At 37.6% G+C, this 4,992-nt stretch overlaps 1 non-coding gene across 1 annotated transcript; it reads left to right on the top strand.

The window, feature by feature from the left end:
- The first annotated feature begins 2,136 nt into the window (after positions 1-2,136).
- LOC122726954 lies at positions 2,137-2,243 on the top strand. The gene has a single exon (XR_006352945.1). It is a non-coding gene; the product is annotated as a U6 spliceosomal RNA (small nuclear RNA).
- Positions 2,244-4,992: the final 2,749 nt, after the last annotated feature.

The raw sequence follows: 4,992 nt of genomic DNA, 5'->3' as shown, positions 1-4,992 counted from the left end.
TATATATTATAAGTTAGTGAAGAGAGAGAGATTGAGAACAGATTCCTTATAGCATGGAAATACTAGCTTAGAACTAATTCGGTATAGCCAGAGAGAAAGAAATCAATTTCCTTTCCTAGCAGCCCATGTGACATCTCTCACCACCAAAATGATGTCCCAAACAACAAAGGGGACTCCTGTTCTCCCTCTCTTGCCACATGCCTCTTCATCACCAAAAAGAGAGTTCTTCCTTGAGCAAGCATTCACTTCCTTGTTCCTTGAGGAGGTCCTTCAAGCTGGTTGGTTGAGAGTGGTCTCTTGCTGATATCATTAGTACACCAACACATCACTCAGGGTCAGAAAGTAGTGGTCTCCATCCAATCATCCTTAAGTAGGTACTTAGCTTCTCATTCTCACCCAATTCAAACAATACTAAATCAATCAGGTGGGACCCCTGAGTGTCTGCCAAGTCCCATTATTTTATCAAATATGTGTATGTATGTATGTATGTATAAATTCTGCTTTCTAAAAGTGATATCCATTGTTGTAGAAGAGAACCTGTGACTGGTCAATGGTAAAAAGGATTCCCTATAAATCCTGGAGTTGGCCATCCATATATTCCTGTATTGCAAACTCCAAAACCTCATAGGGGTCTACAAAGTCTAAAACTACCAAAAGAATTTGGCCTAAACATGAACACAGGAAAAACTAAGTGGATGAAGAATGCCTATTATTCAGTTTATTACATGCAATTAGATGGACAAACTATAAAGCTATCAGCATATATACCTTGGATAAATATTGATAACATATAGCAAGTTGGACCCAGAATTAAATAGGATGAGAGCAGACTGAATTGACTATGGGAAATTGCAGAGCTCCTTTAATGCCTCCAAAATTTCCCCTGAATTGGACACATCTTTTAATAAGAATATTGGTTCTACCAGTGTTCTTATATGGTTGTGAGACATGGAATACTACCATCTCTGAAGAATTAAAATTAAGTACATTTTACAGTGCAATTGAGAGATACATGGTGGGTGTGAGCTGATTGTAGGATACAACAAATAAGAAATTACAAAGAAGGACCAGATAAAGGATATCCTCCAAAATGTCTGATCAGAAAAATAAAGATTTTGGTGCTTTGGTGCTGAGAGTAAGGGATATATGATGTGTCATAACCCATGTATTCTGTTGCAAAGAAGGAAACAAAGAAGCTAACTAAGTATGTGGGTGGAGCCATTGGTAGTAAACTTAAAGCAAGATTTAGATGAGTCCCTGAGATGAGGAGGGACAGATGGGGGAACATTCACAATTATGATATCGCAAATCATTTAAGTATTTTGATTGTTTTCCACATAATCTCAATACCAAATTGTTTCTATGGAGAAGACATTCCTACATTTGATGACTTTGTCAGAAAAGATCAAAGTAAGGAAAGATAATGTTGTTCAGACTTTCACTTGTGTCTGTGTCTTTGTGATCACATAGACTATACTGTCTACTGGGTTTTCTTGGCAAAGATACTGGAATGGTTTGCCATTTAATTTTCTGGTGTATTAAGGCAAACAAGGTTCAGTGACTTGACCAGGGTCACATGGTTAATAAGTATTTGAGGCCAAATTTGAACTCAAGTCTTCTTGACTCCAGGCCTGGTGATCTATCTACTAAGCCTCCTGGATGACTCCTAAAAATGATAATAAGTAGAATTTCTATAATACTTTGAGGTTTGCAAAGGACTTAATTTTTTTACTGGAAAAGGTAAATACATTTACTGCCAAGCAAAACAATAAATTATTCCAAACACTGCCAGAAATGATCATTCAGTTGACAAAAACATAAATATTCAATATACCATATTTATACTTGACCATTGAATATTTCTCTTCTAATGGCCACTTCTGTAACTCATCTGTATGATTTGGTATAATTACATAGGAGACTTTTAAATGAGTCATGTACTCTTTTTTTTTTTTAAATGAGGCAATTGGGGTTAAGTGACTTGCCCAGGGTCACACAGCTAGTAAGTGTTAAGTGTCTGAGGCCGGATTTGAACTCAGGTACTCCTGACTCCAGGGCCAGTGCTCTATCCATTGCGCCACCTAGCCGCCCCTGAGCCATGTACTCTTTACAAAGCACTTTAACAAATGTTATCTTGTGCTTGCTTCGACAGTATATATACTAAAATTGGAATGATACAGAGAAGATTAGCATGGCTCCTGCACGAGGATGACATGCAAATTCATGAAACAAATGTTATCTCATTTTCCATCAATAGTAACCTTGGGTAGTAGGTGTTTTTATTATTCCCATTTTTGTATATGATGAAACCAAGGTAGACAGGTTAAATAACACAATGAGTAAATGTCTGAGGCTAGATTTGAACTCAGGTGTTCCTGACTCCAAATTCAGGGGTCTCTCTGTTGTGCTCCCTTGCCACTTCTAGTCAGATAATAAAATCTGTGATCTGTAAGAAATCAAGAAGTAAAATTTTTGCCACCTAATTTTCTGCTTTCCTTCTTATCTTGCCTACATTTCTTTTATTTTATTTTAATTTAATGTAATTGAAATTATCCATTTTGCATCTCACTCTCTCTCTTTTTTATTCATAAATTGTTCACTTACCTATGTTCTTCAAATTTTCTTGTAATATCTCTCTTTATATCTAGGCTAAGCATTCATTTTGCCCTTATCTTGGTAAATGGTATAAGATATTGGTCTATACCCAATTTCTGCCATACTGCTTTCCAGTTTCCCCAGTGTAGTAGTGTGGGAAAGCAGATATTATTATTTAGTTGTTTTTGTATCTGACTCTTCGTGACACCGTTTGGGGGTTTCTTGGAAAAAATGCTAGAGTAGTTTGTCATTTTATAGCTCATTTTATAGATGAGGAAACTGAAGCAAAGAGGGTTGTGACTTGCCCAGTGTCATACAGCTATTGAGTGTCTAATGGAGCCTTCCTGACTCCAGGCCCAGAGCTCTATCCATTGCACCATCTAGCTACCCTGAGTATATGACTAGGGGTCAGGATATCTAAATTACAGCCCTCTGTGGCCATGTGTGGTCATAGAATATCTATTAAAGTCTTCTGCCTTTTGAGATAGATTAGCTCTTTTCCTAAAAAAAGTCTCGAAACTAACCTTGAGGCTTAATTTGTACAGAGTACTAAGGCTTAGGTCATTGATATCACTTCCTTGTTATCTAAATACAAAAAATCATGAGGAACTCTAACTGGGAACTTGGTCTTGATTTTGGGCTTGATTAGCAAACCACAGTGGGTAATACTGTCATGAAAGCAGTACTCAGTGGATCTACTGGCATCCAGGAATTGTATCCTGGACTGAATATGTTTTCCCCTATTATGGCTAAGTAAACTTCCTTTTCTTAATGGTTAGATAATTATGTGTCTCCTTTTGTTCTAATCTTGAACTTGAGGTACCGGCCTGATTTGGAGAACCACTTGGCCTATTATAGCATGAACATATAACTTCCCCTCTCTTGAACTCAGTTTCCTATTCTGTAAAAAGGGGGGGGATATAGGGTGAACTAGATGACCTCTGAGTTCATTTCTCTAAGTTTTTGTTATGTAACAGTAATTTTGTGGGTCTTGTGTTGTACCACATAATCTCTCTTGAGGCCTGATGTTGTTACTTGGATAGCATGTGGTTTTATCACATGACAGAGATATGTCATTGTGTTTTTGCAGAAGGGGGAAATAGGTCCTAAAATAGAGATTGTATTCAACAGTCCTCACTTTCTCTCTCCTTGTGGTTTCAGTTGTGTCCAACTCTTTGTGACCCCATTTGGGGTTTTCTTGGCAGAGATACTGGAGTGGTTTGCCATTTCCTTTTTCAGCTCATTTAGAGAAACTGAGTCATATAGGGTTGTGATTTACCCAGTGTCACACAGATTTTAACTCAGGTCTTCCTTTCTGGAAGCCTGACTCATTCTGCTATCCTATACTACTACATTGGGAAAACTGGAAAGTAGTATGGCAGAAATTGGGCATAGACCAATATCTTGTACCATTGACTAAGATAAGGATAAAATGGATTCATGACCTAGATAGATACAAAGAGAGATATTGCAAGAAAATTTGAAGAACATGGATAAGTGAACAATTTATGAATAAAAAGAGAGAGGTACAAAATGGATAATTTCAATTATATTACATTAAAAAGGTTTTTGCATAATAATCTATCTCTATGTTCTATACACTGTGTGCCACCAACCTGCTCCTCCTTACCCATGAGCTTCTTGGGAATGATGGGGGGCCATCACCAGTTGCCTTGACCTATGTCTTGCCACTGGACTCTGATGACTGTGGAGGAGAGAGTGAAACTGATGACTTTGCATAACTCTGCCTCATTTAAATGCAATTCACTTGCAAGTCCTGTTATCATTGGTCCTTCTAGAGAATGAAAAACAAATGACAACAATTGGGAATTATATTCCTGTGCTTCAGTTTAGCTCTACATTCCTCATTCACAGTAACAATTTTTCCCCCAATTTTGTTTGCATATTATCACAATACCTATTACTGGGGCTAGCTTCACATGTAGGAAGAGTAGGTATGATGTGAAGAGAGCTTAAATATGTTTGATTTCGAATTACTTTCCTATTAACTTTCCATTATGTTGTCATTTCAAATTCTATCTAGATTCATGCTTTTAAGCAAAGATATTTTTTCTAGGAGGCCTCTGTTGGAAGGCAAATATAAGTGGTATTTTGGGGGTGGTCGTGGTGATTAGCACATTAATAACTTACATTGTCTTTATGCAATGTGAAATCCCAGAATGTAAGTATGATTTATCAGATTGGTCATTCACTTAGCATGGTGTTGAGGCAATGGGGCATACAACAGGAAAGCTTTGTTCAGGGAAAAGGGTATCAACAGAGTTGGAATTGAAGCTCACATCTAAAAAGAGCATGCTCCAAGTTCAGGGGCCATGCTGGAGGTCCTTGGCAGCCCCTGAGGGCACTAGGCATTTGGGTGAGAGGTCACAAAAATGG

The sequence above is a fragment of the Dromiciops gliroides genome, chromosome 4 (genome assembly GCF_019393635.1).
Source record: "Dromiciops gliroides isolate mDroGli1 chromosome 4, mDroGli1.pri, whole genome shotgun sequence".
NCBI lineage: Eukaryota > Metazoa > Chordata > Mammalia > Microbiotheria > Microbiotheriidae > Dromiciops > Dromiciops gliroides.
The sequence above is the reverse complement of the archived record's forward strand: the minus strand, read 5'-3'. Positions and strand labels throughout refer to the sequence as shown.